At 50.1% G+C, this 16,055-nt stretch overlaps 1 pseudogene; it reads right to left on the bottom strand.

Moving 5' to 3' along the window:
* LOC120837083 overlaps window positions 1-10,366 on the bottom strand; it is a 45,206-nt pseudogene extending 34,840 nt beyond the window's left edge.
* Window positions 10,367-16,055: the final 5,689 nt, after the last annotated feature.

The raw sequence follows: 16,055 nt of genomic DNA, 5'->3' as shown, positions 1-16,055 counted from the left end.
AACGTGCTTTTGCTGCCCTTCTGTCGGAACGACACGGGGCTGGGCTTCTTCTCTCGGTAAGTTTTTTCAACCGCGGTGTTTCTTTTCCAAGTAGTGCTGGTATTCGCGACAGCGCGAGTGCTCGCTGAATTGGAGCCTCAAAACATTGCTTAGTCACGCGGGGGCGTGTTTATCGCTCTGGGGGCGGGTTTATTTTTCTCGAGTGGAGTATACCGCCTGTTGCCGCACACGTTTTCTTGTCTGCTTGGCGTTTCTGTTTTTTTTTCCGCCATGTCTCCCACACTACGGTCCGAGACGAAGGATGGCGAAAAGCCTGGAGCAAGCGTGGATCCCGGAGCAGGCACGGCGGATGCGCAGGTCGAATTGCTACTGAAGGTGGCAGCAATGTGTGATGCGGTTACACAGCGTCTCGCCGTGCAGCAGTCACGTGAGCCGGAGCTGCGTCCCCAGCTGACGGTGCCGGTGTACACTGGCTACAACGACATCAAGTCAGTCGCAGACTTTCTGGGTGAGCTCGACGTCTACAAAGCCGCCTCAGGCGCCTCGGAATCCCTCGTGATAAGCAGAATACTCCCACTCGCTCTAAAGTCTAGCACTGCGTGCTGGTTAAGGCTGCAACCTACGTTCACCAGCCTAGCGGAGTTCGAGCGGCAATTCCGAGCAGAGTTCCTGCCACCTGGTTACGAGTTACAAATCTTGAAAGAACTCGAGTCCCGAACGCAACATCCGAACGAAAGCCTGGTTCAGTATGTTCGCGCGTTGCAGGAACTCACACGAAGGGCACAACCTAATGCCTTCGCGTCGGAGATTATAGCTCGGGTCCTCAGACAATGTCACCCAAAGTACCAAGTGTACCTACACGGCCGCACCTTTGAGACCATTGAAGAGCTAGCCCGGCATGCCCGCAGCACAGAGGAGATCTTCCTCGCTCAGAAGAGCTATCTCCCACCGCCTTTGGCCGCAAACTCTCTCGAACCCGCATGTGCTTGCCAGGGCCCCGAGGCAATCCCGGCGCTAAGACCTCCACGGGACTGGCACAGAGTGACCAATCAAAGCAGCTGGAGGCGCTCCAGTTTTGGTTCAATGCGGGGCCACTGGAGGACGTCCGAAGAGCGCCCTGGTGCCGGCGACTCAAGCAGGTATTCGGACCAATGCCACAGCTGTGGACAGCGCGGCCACTTCCAAAGAGAGTGCCCAAATACAAACCCGAGGCAGAACGAAACAAATGGCGGAAGGGCTGGAAGTGAGCGGAGGGATTGTGGAAATCCGGTCAACCCTCGCGCGCCTATGGGCCGTGAAAATCCGGAAGGTCACGTGGCATCCCAATCGGGAAACTATTACGGCCGGCGGCAATGAGCCCCACTGCAGAGCCGCCGATGGCCGCTATCACAGCCGGGATCACGCACGCAGCGTCACTTGTTCCATCGGTATGTCGAATTCAGCCTAACAGCGAAATGATCGAGCCACGCATGACGATCACTTTGCTCGGTTTTCCTTTTGCCGCGCTTTTGGATACCGGGGCTGCTATCTCGCTTATAGGGGACGCTGCCTATGAACTATGCAAAAATAAAAAAATAACCTTTCGTTCGGCAGACACACGTCTGCAGTTAGCCTTCGGGTCAACAATATCGGCGGACGGAGCCGTAAGGCTTAAAATTTCATTCAATGAGAAGAAACGGCGTCAGCGCTTTCTGTATCTCCCGGGACTCGCCGTACCCGTGATCTTGGGTCGAGATTTTATCGCAGGCATAAGCATGACTCTCGACTTCCCTGGGGGCGGCTATCGTCTGGGAAACCAGGCGGACCTGACTCCGTTCACCAGACGAGAGAACTGCATCGCTGGCCCAACCCTCCCAGCCCACTTCACAACGCCTGCAGCTGCCCTACCATCCGAAATCTCGGATACTCTTCAGAAGTGTCCGGGCACTGACCTCCAGAAGAGACAGCTGGAGGACGTCCTGCGGCCGTTCTCTCTGATGTTCACGGAGCGACCAGGAAAGACAGACATCCTGCTGCATCGGATTGAAACCGGTAACGCACCGCCTCGGAGGTGCAATCCACGCCCCATCAGCGTGCACAAAAGGGAACTCCTGGACGTGGCCCTTCAGGAGATGCTGGACACCGGCGCAGTACGTGAGTCAAAGAGCCCTTGGGCATTTCCTGTCGTTCTCGCTCCGAAAAAAGATGGAACTGCCAGACTCTGCGTAGATTACAGACGGCTGAACGAAGTGTCTGTACGGGACAGCTACCCTTTTCCCAGCATTTCCTCTATAATGTACGCGCTCGGCAACGCGACGGTGTTCACCACATTGGATTGCAGCCGCGGATTCCTTCAGATCGAGGTGCATCCGTTAGACGTGCAGAAAACCGCTTTCATTTGCCACAGAGGGCTGTACGAGTTCACCCGCTTGCCTTTTGGCTTGTCCAACGCGCCAGCGAGCTTTCAACGTCTGATGGACGTTGTGCTCGGAAACGCAAAGTACGAATTCGCAATGGCCTACATGGATGACGTTGTTGTTTTCTCGCGTACATTCGAGGAGCATCTTGAACACTTGACTATCGTACTTGAGCGGATGCGGAACGCGGGCCTAACAATCAATCCGAGGAAAGTTCAACTGGCCGAGCCCAAAATTAACCTCCTCGGATTTGTTGTCGATAGCGGCACGCTCCGTCCCAACGAAGAAAAACTGCGCGCACTAACTGAGTACCCGCGCCCCCATGACGTGAAAAGTTTACAGCGATATCTCGGAATGATTGCATTTTATAGGGATTTCATTCCTTACTGCTCCGAGATTTCTCAGCCGCTTAATCACCTCCTTCGAAAAGGCGTCAAATGGTGTTGGAGCGAAGAACAACAAAGCGCATTCGCAGCTTTATCAAAGGCAGTGACAGAGAACGCGTGTCTGCATCTTCCCGACCTAAACCAACCATTCGTTTTGCAGACAGATGCAAGCGATTGTGGCGTCGGAGCTGTTTTACTGCAGGAACATGATGGTATACTTCGCCCGGTTGCTTTCGCAAGTCAGACCCTCAATTCCGCACAGCGTAACTACAGTGTTGCAGAAAGGGAATGCTTAGCCATAGTGTATGCGTTAAAGCGATTTGACATGTATTTGGATGGCGCAACATTCCAAATTCAATGTGATCATTTAGCGTTGTCATGGCTGAAAAGACTTCAGAACCCCGCTGGTCGCCTCGCTCGTTGGGCACTTACGCTGCAACAACACGATTACACTATTGTATACAGGCCGGGTGCTACAAACCAAATTGCTGATGCACTTTCCCGCGCCCCCCTTCCTGAGAACCACGTGCAGGAATCCCCAGAGCTGGTCGCAGTCGTTAATATAACACAGGGACCACCTGACTCACGGTGGGGTACATTGGTCTCAAGAGAGGATCTTCTCAAGGCCCAGCACGACGATGGGTTGTGCCAACAAGTGACTGCCTGGCTGGCAGCGTCCGGTCCAGTCGACCGCCCAAGTGACACGGAGTTCGACTCCTACTTGATGAGCGACGACGGCCTCCTGCTGCGCTACATCCCCCAGGCCGACGACGATCCGGATGGTTCAGCATTCCGGACCGTGATACCCCGCAAGCTACGTACGCTTTTCATCCGATACATGCACAGCTCTGCCCTAGCCGGACACAGCAGTGGGAGCAAGACTTACGATAAGTTGTCCCAGATTGCGACGTGGCCCGGCATGCGGCAAGATGTACTGAGGTATGCGCGTAGTTGCCCGTCATGCCAGAAAGCGAAGCCACGTGGTGGTCAACCCCCGGGTCTCATGCAACCGATCGCAAGCCAGAGCCCTTGGCAGATCTGTTGCTGTGACGTCATGGGTCCATTTCCACGTAGCCCACGCGGAAACCAGTACTTGTTCGTAGTAACAGACCATTCCACCAAATGGGTGGAGCTGTTCCCTTTACGAAAGTTGGATTCGCAGAAAATATGGGACTGCCTACTTCAAGTTTTCGCGCGTTTTGGTTTCCCGGCAAGTCTAATTTCAGATAATGCGTCGTATTTTACGAGCAAAGTGTTCGTCGAGGCATGCGCGGTTCTGGAAATTGAACATAAACGGACTTCGCCGTATCATCCCCAGGCAAATATAACCGAAAGGGTGAATCGAAACCTTAAGATGATGCTTGTTGCTCATACGGAGCGCCACAAAGACTGGGATGCAAAGCTTCCAGAAATGGCCTTCGCCACTCGCACCACGGTTAACCGGTCAACCGGGCTCACCCCTGCCCAGCTCAATTTTAGCAGAGAGCTTGCTTTCCCTCTCACTAACACTCTCCGTTCAACAGAGCCCAGGGCAAAGGACCGCAACTACACAAAGTTCGCAGACGACCTGCAAAAGCGTTTCACCATCAACCTCAAGGAAGCCCGGGAGAACCTTGACGTTGCCAGACTGCAGCAATCCGACCAGTACAACCAGGGACGCCGAGACCTGCAGTTCGATGTGGGAGACTTGGTGCTCAGGCGCACTCACCCCCTGAGTGACGCGGCGAAAGGCTTCACGGCCTCACTGGCCAACAGGTGGGATGGTCCATTTCGTGTAGGCAAAAAGCTTTCCCCGCTTACATACACGCTAATTCACCATTTCAGTGGTGAGTCCACAGGACCAACTCATGTCACAGATCTTAAACAATTCCACATCCCGGAAGATGGTTTTTCGCAGGATCAGACCGATGCCGACGACGGCCCGTTCCCGGAACCCCCTCGCCGGCACACAGGCGGTACAACCTGCGACGTCGGTGACTGCTGAGAGAAGTTGTAAAGCGGTGGACAAGATTATTCCTTTTTTTTTCCTTTTTTTCGGGTTTCGAGCGTTGTACCTCGATCGTATATCATCCCACGGGTCTGATCGCCTTTCTGAGGGGGAGAGGGGGAAATATTGCGCGATTGTGTGCCCACCCCAGACCCTTTATCCTCCTTTTTTATGCAACATAGAGCCAGGGGTTACTCATGAGAATAACCCATGGCAATTGCTTGTTCTGATTCACGAAGATGGATCACGGGCAACACCACCACCGATCCCGGGCATCTGGACGCCAGGGTCCCAGACCACGTGGCGGCCCCAGTCACCGGGGGCGGCAGCCGGCGAGGCCAACCCCACGGAACCGCGGCCAGTGGGCAGGACGGACCAGGGACACCAGAGGCGGCCTCTGCCGGCGATGCCGGGAACGGCCGCAAAGGACGGCCGCTACCTAGACGGTCCTCGTCCAGGACATCTCCCGAGGCTGGGCTTCGGAGTTGAGCTGGGAGAACCAGCCCAGGCCAGAGCGCACCGGCCCCTCCCAGGCAGTACCGGAACCGTTCCGGGGCCAGACACTGGAAGAGCGCCACCCACAGAGCCGGCCGCGCACTACACGTCGGAGGATATGCGCCTCCTCAGCCCGCTCTGTGGGGTTCCGGAGATATGCCGGGCGGCCCACCTCCGAGGGGCCCTGCATAGGGAGCGGGCTGACGCAGAGCGGATCGCCCGAATCAACCGTCTCGGCGACCGCAACTTGGAGCGCGCCATTGCGCTTGTACAGCGCCGCCGGCCAGACCTTCTGCGCCGACCCCCTCCCAGCGACGACCACGACGACACTGTCATTGATATGCCAGACGTTTAGGGGGGGGGGGGGGGGGGAAGTGTGGGAGCGAGGGCCGGCCACCACCACCAGAGGCCGCTACGACCACCCAGAGAACATCTGGGCCGCGCAAACGTCCGGCCGCGCAAGTGGATAAAAGAGGGGGACACGCCCACAGTAGGGGGAGACGGTCCGGCGACACAGGGACGTGTAGGTCGAATGCCCGGCATTATTATACTTTATTACTAACAACCCTTTGATGTTACTTTAATAAATGTAGTTTCTCGTTTCGGAAACCCCGGCTCCGTGTTGTTCCTCCCGGATGGGCATGCAGCAAGGCAACCCTACCACAACCTAAAGTTATTTTGTGCGATCATCGAATGTAGATAATGCAACGTCAACACGAAAAATAACGCAAAAAGTGTCTGCGCGCAGTTTTTTAATTTTTTTTTTAATATAAGGGACGCCCTCCTTATCGCTTTAGGACATTTGTAGCTTCCATGACGGTGCACGCAAATTCTGAGTTCGATCACAATAAAGAGCACCTTAGTTGAAACAGTTATGTGTTTGTATTTAGCCACGCACTATGCGCTTATACGGGATCCGCTTTGTATCTAGTGTATTTAATGACGCTGTTAACTACAGCGTGAGCGAAACATGCAGTTTCACATGTATGTTTATTACATAAAAGAACCAGATGACGATCTACCCGTGCATTTTATTTTTTACGTTTATTGAATAACTTTGACGAGCAGTTTTAAACCTGTCTCGCAATTTCTTTGAGTTCTTACATTTCACATGTTTTGTCTGGAGGGACAAAGCTGCCAGCCAAACGCAAACATAATGGCGGGGAACAAAGACAGCACAAGCTCATTGACCACATTCGCCGCATAGGAAAAGACGTAAAGATATGCAGCGGCAGCAACCCGAAGACGCCGAAGGGGACTTCACGAAGACCACTTCAACCGCTAGGCGATGCGAGCACATGGACGACATTCCCCTCGGAGGAAAGCGGCGTCAAGAAACATACCGACGAGCCGAAAACGCTGAAGCAGACGTGACGAAGACCGCTACGACCTCTAGCCATCGCGAGCACTTCGATGGCATTCCATTTGGAGAGGCGCGACGTGAACAAACATAGCACCGACGAGCCGAAAACGCCGAAGCGGACGCCAAAGGGCCGCTGCGACCGCTAGCCGTCGTGAGCACTTCGACGACATTCCCCTCAGAGAGACGCGACGTGAAGAAACTGCGCCGAGAAGCCAAAAACGCCGATGCGGACGCCAAAAAGCCCCCTACGACCGCTGGCCGACGCGAGCACTTCGACGACATTCCCTTCGGAGAGACGCGACGTGAAGAAACTGCGCCGCCAAGCCGAAAACGCCGATGCGGACGCCAAAAAGCCCCCTACGACCGCTGGCCGACGCGAGCACCTCGACGACATTCACTTCGGAAAGCCGCGACGTCAAGAAACTGCGCCGACAAACCGAACACGCCGATGCGGACGCCAAAAAGCCCCCTACGACCGCTGGCTGACGCGAGCACCTCGACGACATTCCCTTCGGAAAGACGCGACGTCAAGAAACTGCGCCGACAAACCGAAAACGCCGATGCGGACGCCAAAAAGCCCCCTACGACCGCTGGCCGACGCGAGCACTTCAACGACATTCCCTTCGGAGAGACGCGACGTCAAGAAACTGCGCCGACAAACCGAAAACGCCGATGCGGACGCCAAAAAGCCCCCTACGACCGCTGGCCGACGCGAGCACTTCGACGACATTCCCTTCGGAGAGACGCGACGTCAAGAAACTGCGCCGACAAACCGAAAACGCCGATGCGGACGCCAAAAAGCCCCCTACGACCGCTGGCCGACGCCAGCACTTCGACGACATTCCCTTCGGAGAGACGCGACGTCAAGAAACTGCGCCGACAAACCGAAAACGCCGATGCGGACGCCAAAAAGCCCCCTACGACCGCTGGCCGACGCGAGCACCTCGACGACATTCCCTTCGGAAAGACGCGACGTCAAGAAACTGCGCCGACAAACCGAACACGCCGATGCGGACGCCAAAAAGCCCCCTACGACCGCTGGCAAACGCGAGCACCTCGACGACATTCACTTCGGAAAGACGCGACGTCAAGAAACTGCGCCGACAAACCGAAAACGCCGATGCGGACGCCAAAAAGCCCCCTACGACCGCTGGCCGACGCCAGCACTTCGACGACATTCCCTTCGGAGAGACGCGACGTCAAGAAACTGCGCCGACAAAACGAAAACGCCGATGCGGACGCCAAAAAGCCCCCTACGACCGCTGGCCGACGCGAGCACCTCGACGACATTCCCTTCGGAAAGACGCGACGTCAAGAAACTGCGCCGACAAACCGAAAACGCCGATGCGGACGCCAAAAAGCCCCCTACGACCGCTGGCCGACGCGAGCACCTCGACGACATTCCCTTCGGAAAGACGCGACGTCAAGAAACTGCGCCGACAAACCGAACACGCCGATGCGGACGCCAAAAAGCCCCCTACGACCGCTGGCCGACGCGAGCACTTCAACGACATTCCCTTCGGAGAGACGCGACATCAAGAAACTGCACCGACAAAACGAAAACGCCGATGCGGACGCCAAAAAGCCCCCTACGACCGCTGGCCGACACGAGCACTTCGACGACATTCCCTTCGGAGAGACGCGACGTCAAGAAACTGCGCCGACAAACCGAAAACGCCGATGCCGACGCCAAAAAGCCCCCTACGACCGCTGGCCGACGCGAGCACTTCGACGACATTCCCTTCGGAGAGACGCGACGTCAAGAAACTGCGCCGACAAACCGAAAATGCCGATGCGGACGCCAAAAAGCCCCCTACGACCGCTGGCCGACGCGAGCACTTCGACGACATTCCCTTCGGAGAGACGCGACGTCAAGAAACTGCGCCGACAAACCGAAAACGCCGATGCGGACGCCAAAAAGCCCGCTACGACCGCTGGCCGACGCGAGCACTTCGACGACATTCCCTTCGGACAGACGCGACGTCAAGAAACTGCGCCGACAAACCGAAAACGCCGATGCGGACGCCAAAAAGCCCCCTACGACCGCTGGCCGACGCGAGCACCTCGACGACATTCCCTTCGGAAAGACGCGACGTCAAGGAACTGCGCCGACAAACCGAACACGCCGATGCGGACGCCAAAAAGCCCCCTACGACCGCTGGCAAACGCGAGCACTTCGACGACATTCCCTTCGGAGAGACGCGACGTCAGGAAACTGCGCCGACAAACCGAAAACGCCGATGCGGACGCCAAAAAGCCCCCTACGACCGCTGGCCGACGCGAGCACCTCGACGACATTCCCTTCGGAGAGACGCGACGTCAAGAAACTGCGCCGACAAGCCGAAAATGCCGATACGGACGCCAAAAGAACCCCTACCCCCGCTAGCCGACGCGGGCACCTCGACTAAGTTCACCTCGGAGTAGTGCGGCGGAACCCGAAGCAGACGTTGGTAAGGACGCACAGAACGGAAACACCGACAACGCAGACGTGGTGGGCGCGCGGACGGAGAACGTGAAAGCAGACGAGACAGTGAATGCAGACGGCGCGTCGCAATAAAAATACAAAATCGCGAGAAAAACAAACTCGAGTTCCTCAAATGAGCCGGTCTGAACATTGTTTTGGAGTAGGTCGTTATACTCTCGAACCCTTTGACGTTTCTGCGCATGCGCGAGGTTCGCCATCAGAGGCCGCTAGGTGGCGCCACCGGTACGAATCTGAAGCCTGTCGACTGTTCGCGCTAACAGTGTCGCGTTGTGTACACTGCGATACAGTGGTAAAGTTTGTTCCGTTGTGTTGAGTCAGCCTGTACTTGACCTTCGCGCTATTTCTTTCTAACCTGCATATCCAACAAGCCTACACTAATATGTTCGTACACTATTAAAGCAAACACGACGTCGACCGCCTCTTCGCATTTCAGTTGCAGGTTATTGGCGGGAAAAAAGTCGGACAGCTCAGATTATTTCCCGAACGCTTCATACCTCACTAAAAATGAACCAAAACATTTATATTTAAAAAAAAATATATATACCGATCATTGTTTCTTGCGGCAACAGCTGTCCCGCTATGTAAATACAGCCCTGGAGAAACAATGAGAAGGCCTTAGTACCAAAGGGGGAAGTAACAGGTGCCATACATTTTGTACGGAGTGGGTTTTTACATAACTTCTTATTCTAGACATTTCGTTTTTGTACATTCGTGAGACACAGTGAAAGATGAAAAAAGGAGGTACAAATCGAACCGGAACGCTGCCTCAACGAGACTTAGGAAGGGTCTCGATGAGTAAAAACATTCACACAAACACTCTAGAGGAATTTCTTGGTCACGAATTAAAGTTCATTTACCCAGTTCCCAAAAAGCGGTGACTTAACCGTGAATGTCGAGTGAACCAAAGTTATAGAGCTTCACGCAACTCCTTTAGGCACGTTTTTCTTTCTGATATGGACGTATATTACGAATGTATTCTCCTTATCGGAGTGAAAATGAAAAAAGTCCTTGGGCGAACAAATTACAACGAATTCGAAGTTCATATTTAAGAGGTAATTTTCTTTTCAGCTATTTTTTATTTTTGTATTTTATTTATTTTACACTTCGTGACGGCGAACAAATAGGAATTGCACATACCAGAGATGCATCCTGATACTTTCCGAGATCTGGATTCAGCTCTTGGAAATTGAACGTCGCAGCAGTGGCGCAAGTGAAGCTAAGAAGAGCGAGGATTTCGAACAGACCAAGAGACATGGTGAAGGCGGAATCTGTTCAACGTGATCGGGGAGCCGCGAACTGGCCAATACGATCGGTTGAGCTCTCGAGCTGAATTTTATTCGAAGCTGCCGAGTAACGCTGCTGTTTAAATTTTGTTTTATTTTTTATTTAGTTACTTTGGTGGGACATAATTACACTTGCTGCGCATCCTTGTTAATTTTATCGCGAACCTAATCGCATCGCAGTGAGAGGCATCTCTGTCTTGTGTTCGTCTCTCATTATTGCATTAAATACTCAGTAATGACGCACTTTAAGTACCTCTGATTAGTAGTACAAGTTGCCAGAGATAAGTTTCTCATCCACAGCTTGGATTATTTATTTATTTATTTATTTATTTAACAATACTGCAGGCCAGTGCCAACATGGTCTGGCAGACTATCTTCACAAAGCTTAAAATAATCACGTCTCATAATTGTTAAAGCATGAAATTCTTTTTTTAACAGAACCCACAAAGCAAAACCTTTGTATGTATCTCCTGCCACCCGTGCGTACATTTCCCGCTAAATCTAAGAGGGAAACTTAATTGGTATTATGGTCACGTGACATCGATTCATGTCAGGTGACAGGAAGTCACGCGACCTATACACCCATTCACGCTCCCCACTAAATTTGACGGGAAAATTAATTTTTAGCGACCTGATGTCACTTGACATGTATACAAATTCAGTTTCCACGCTACATTTTGCCTGAATTTTGATGTGGCGTGACTTGATGACACAACATCTATACACCAATCTAGTTTTCCCGCTCATCAGCAAAATTGAAACACACAATCCTGCCTCACCCCGGGAGACAACGGTTAGTGTCTTCAAAATAACTTCAAACACTTGCGAACTAAATACTGCATTTCACGAATCTCAGGACTTTGGAAATAATCGTCGCTGCCGATTTCGTTTCTTCCTCGTAGTATCAATTTTAAAGAATGCGTGCAGCTTCCCACAATATGAAAACAAATTCCCCGTTCCAGTTTATGTATTGGCACAAAGTAAGTGCGCTTTGCATAGAAGCCCCTCATTTTAAGGAAAAAAAGAAAGATAAAAGCTAATTTATTTTTCAGCCGAGCAATGTAGACATTATAAAGGCAAATACAGAGCAACTGCTTAAAATGGTTTTGTTAATTGGGTCGTTTGCATTGGCGGAGATCGTACCTCTCGAATTTCAGGCAAAACCACTGCCGACTTTCAGCAACGGACGCGTCGTCTCGTAAGTAAGGAATACAGTGCGTGGCAATATGAAAGACCAGCGCGTGACCGAGGCGGTGGCTGACGGGGGCGCCGCGAGCGCTCCAGGCAATTCCATTCTGCTTTGAGGGATGGACGCCCATTCGGGGCTCAGCTAAAGCGCAAAGCGCTTATCGGTTTGTGATGAGCCCCGAGTGAGCGTCCTCCCCTCGGAGCTGAATGTAATCGCCCGGAACGCTCGCAGCGCCCCCGCCAGCAACCGCATCGGCCACGCGCTCCCAGTGGGTCTTCCATATTGCAGCGCACTGTACATAATAATGACGTGATTCCCCAATGTTGGTGTCGTCAATTTTCACCAAGGTTGTGGTGGCATGTGCCGTATCTGGGCACAGCGGCGAGACGCACTCCTACACAAGACCAGGCGACGGCAGGTGCGGCGAATGCGGGGCTGCGCACGCGATTAAAGATTAGAAGTTTTTCGTAAGCCTTCAGCCCCAATAAATTGGTGACCCGGACGTGTGACTCCACCACCAAAGCTAAGTTCGGTGGACGGTGACATGCCTGCTGTGGGTGTTGTTCCCTCAGGATCTGTAGCGGTCTTACAACTCAAGTTGCCACCGTTCTCGGCAAAGAGCGCTCGGGTATGGTTTACACAAATGGAACCAAACTTTCAACTTCGCCATATCACAGAGCAAACAACGGTGTACTTGTCGCTACCGGCTGAAATTGCCGACGAGCTTGAGGTCATCCTTGCAAACCCACCCGATACCGTCCCGTAGTACCTCCTGAAGGCGGCCGTCCTCTCCAGGAAGACCGCATCTTGCGTACCCATCTTCAACACCTGGTAAACGTGGAGGAAGTAGGTGATCAGCGTCCCTCCCAGCTGCTGCGCCGGATGCGGCAACATCTGGGTGGCACAACAGCTTATTTATTTATGTCACATACCCTCAAGCGCCAAAGAATTGTAGAGGGGAGGGGCAAAGCGAACAAAAATAGAACAAAATGACAAAACAAAAAAACATGTGGCAAGAAATTAAAATAACAAAAATACACTTCGACAGGCAAAAGCTTTAAGCAACATGTGTTAAGAACAAAATAAGCAAAATAAAATGACTCATGTCGGCTCATCAAACAGAAATGTAAACAAAGATTGGCGAAAAATAAAATATTCGGGTATGATTGCGATATCTGTTAGAAGGTGGTTGCAGTCGTTTGATGTATGCGGGATACATGAATAAAAAAATTGTTGGTTTGGCAACGCGTTAATCTAACTCTATTCTGATGGTCCAGACGGGAAGAGTAATAGTTAGGAAACGTAGAAAAATGGTCTCGCAGCGACTGATGATGATACACTTCATGAAGCAAGCAAAGTAAAAAAAGAAACATTCTACGATAACAAAGAGGGTAACAACAAACTGGACTTCATTGATGATATGCTGGCTGTTCGATTATGATTAGACAGAATGAAACGAACGGCGTTATTTTGAAGTAGTTTGAGAGCTTTATGTAGATTCGCGTGAGGCAGAATCACGTGAGGCAGATTCGCGTGAGGCAGATTCGCGTGAGGCAAAGATCTGCGCGTGCGCTGTGCCGACAGCAGTGCCACCGCAGTGGTGGGACGTAAGAAAGTTCAGTTGACTAATGTTTAGCGCATAATATACAAATACCTCTGCATCGTGTCAAAAACGTAGAACTTCACTTCGGTGCGGAAAAGTACTATAATATAATTGAAGGGGTAGCATGAAAAGGAAAGTAATTTCAAAATAATTTCATCACTTTGTCAAATTAGGGAACTTTTAAAGTGCATATTGTTAGCTAGTATTTCTAATTCGAAGTGATTAACTACTTTTGTAACACAATTAGTTCAAAAATATAATTATACTGAAGTGTGTTGGTGCCCTAATTCACTTCAGTATACCAGTTTCCTTGTAGACGTACGTACGGTCATTTCATAAGCAGATTGAACCACCACCTCACGGGAGAAAGACGCATATATAAATTAATCCAATGACGGTGTGTTACCGTATTCACAGCGGACACTATCGGACCCAAGTGACTCCGGAGAGACAAATCACGTCAGAACACTCGCTCAGAAACGCAAAGTGGGTAGGTATTCCAACTATAACACATAACCTCTACTTTCGACTGGGAGCAACAACAATTGGGAAGACGACCGCTACAGGCAGCGGGCTCAATGAACAAGAGAGGGACGACCTCCCGCAGCATCACACCCACGTCACCGTTGGGGCGCTATAACGGCGAATCAGAGCGCCCTCATGAAGTTACATTGGCTGCCTATTTTCTTACAGACGTAACAATATTAAATTGATGTTTTTAGTTTTTAACATTTTGCTTAACATTGCGTGCTTTTTACGATTGTATACTCAACCGCGGCTTCATTCGTAGCATCAGATAATATCTCTAAGACATCCCTCAAAATAATATATCTTAGGAATCATCAAAGATTTTGCTTTCATTACCGTTTCAGCAATAGAACTCATAATATTTTTATGTAAGACGGCAATAAAAAATTCGGATAGGGCCGAAAAAATTAAGTCAGAATACTTTAGCTTAACAGTGTTGCCACTCCAACAAAATCACTAATATAAAAAAGAGTTGTAAAAGAAAGGGAAGCACAGAACAAGATAAAGAAATAAAAAAATGCTCACATTTTGGTTCGGCCAAGGTTTTAATTTGTAGGAGGTTGTTTAGCAGAGAAAGTGGGAACAGATGTGTTGAAAGACGTCAAGGCACTTTCATGCATTTACTAACTTTGTTTATGTGAAGCTGACAGTTATTACTTTCCGTTGTTCTCGGAGGTGTGTGGGTGTAAGGCTGTATATTTAAAGGAGGTGAAGACTTTCGTTGCATGAATCATGCAAATTTAATTTCTATAGAGGATAGAAGAACCGCTATTTACGTCTTTAAAATAAATACAAGGATAATGTCTAACATATACCTTCGAATTATGCATAAGATGCATGCACTGTCGTCGTTCACGCGGACCAGCTTGGAAAAAGTACCACCTGCTGCGATTTCATTTACGATTTGCTCTGCGGTACATACAAATATAAGATATCAGACGCCAGCTGAAAAGAAGCAACACTGATGAAAACACCAGGACATTTTTTGACACGTACGTGCCTTAAAACTCTACTTCGCTTAATTAAGAAAATGGTGATGGTTGGTTATATCAACTTGTATCAACAACTTTGACTGAGCTAATGACGCTCAGTCAAAAGGTTTAAGTAAGAAAAATTGAGCGGAGTAGCATTTTAACGGCTCAAGAACGGAGTAATTTAAATAAAGTTAGCGCCACTTTGAATTCTTCTTTTCGGAACAGTAACACAAATGTTAGGTCTTAGTGTATGAATGCGAAACGAGCGTAAATTTTGTTTAAACCTCTTACTCAACTTTTTTCTTTTTATATCATCAAGGTGGTAGAAAATGATCCACAGTTGAATTGTGCACAACGACTAATAAATTTGTTCAAACATGTTTAGTCTGCGAATTTCTGAATTGGCGTGTTGACTTATTTGCGTAAAAATGTGCTACTTACGTGATGAAGAACACTTTACAGCCACAAAGGTTTTAGTTTCAAGTAAACGTAGTAACGTCACTGGACGGACGCAATCACGCATCTGCGTTCTTCATGTAAGACAATTTCAAGGTCGGAACTGATCTCTCTAATATACTTCGTCTATTATCTCTCTTTGTTTATAGCTCCCTCTCAAAACCGAATTTGTTGGCATTTCGTTTGCGTCAAAAGGCTGGTTGAAATAAAATCTTGACATTCCAACAAGACAAAAATTAGGTAGTTTTTTGTCTATAATCAGCATCCGGTGTACAGTTCGAGGATGTAAATCTCATTTGAAAATAAACAAAATATTTATAGCAACTTCCGAACACAGCCCGCACCCCGCCATATACCTCACCTGGCGCCTACTCCGCACGGAAAAAAAATTGTACAAAGCATATATCGTGGGAGGCTTGTTTTAATAACTTTCAGAAAGGCTTCAATCAGGCGAAATTTATATTAGCAAGCTCTGTAATTCACATATTTTGTCACGCCATAAAAACAATAGAAAAAATCAAGTCCCTGTATAGGACGCACAAAGAGAAATTTTAGTTTTCAAAATATTTGTAGTCCGAGTGCTAGAGTACGGAGCAGGAGTTTGTCGCATTCTATTTTTGGTCTAAGCTATCATTATGCTTTGCGTGACATGAGGTTAAATGGGTGATGTGATCTTAGAGCAGCTCGAAACATTTGTCATTACATTATAAGTAACATTAAGAACTACGGCCTTGTCTTAAAGGTATACGGTTGGCAATCGCAAGAAACTTGTATTCACGGCTCCAATACGAAACGGGCTGTTTCTGCGAAATAGCGTAATAATGGAAGTTGGTTTCGTTGTTGAGCATGCACATAGCTAAATATTTTTTGCCTGCAGAGCAATGTAAAGTATCTACGAAAACACGCTCAA

Source organism: Ixodes scapularis, unplaced genomic scaffold (assembly GCF_016920785.2).
Source record: "Ixodes scapularis isolate PalLabHiFi unplaced genomic scaffold, ASM1692078v2 ptg000955l_1___fragment_2___debris__unscaffolded, whole genome shotgun sequence".
Taxonomy (NCBI): Eukaryota; Metazoa; Arthropoda; class Arachnida; order Ixodida; family Ixodidae; genus Ixodes; species Ixodes scapularis.
This window is presented reverse-complemented; position numbering and strand designations above follow the sequence as displayed.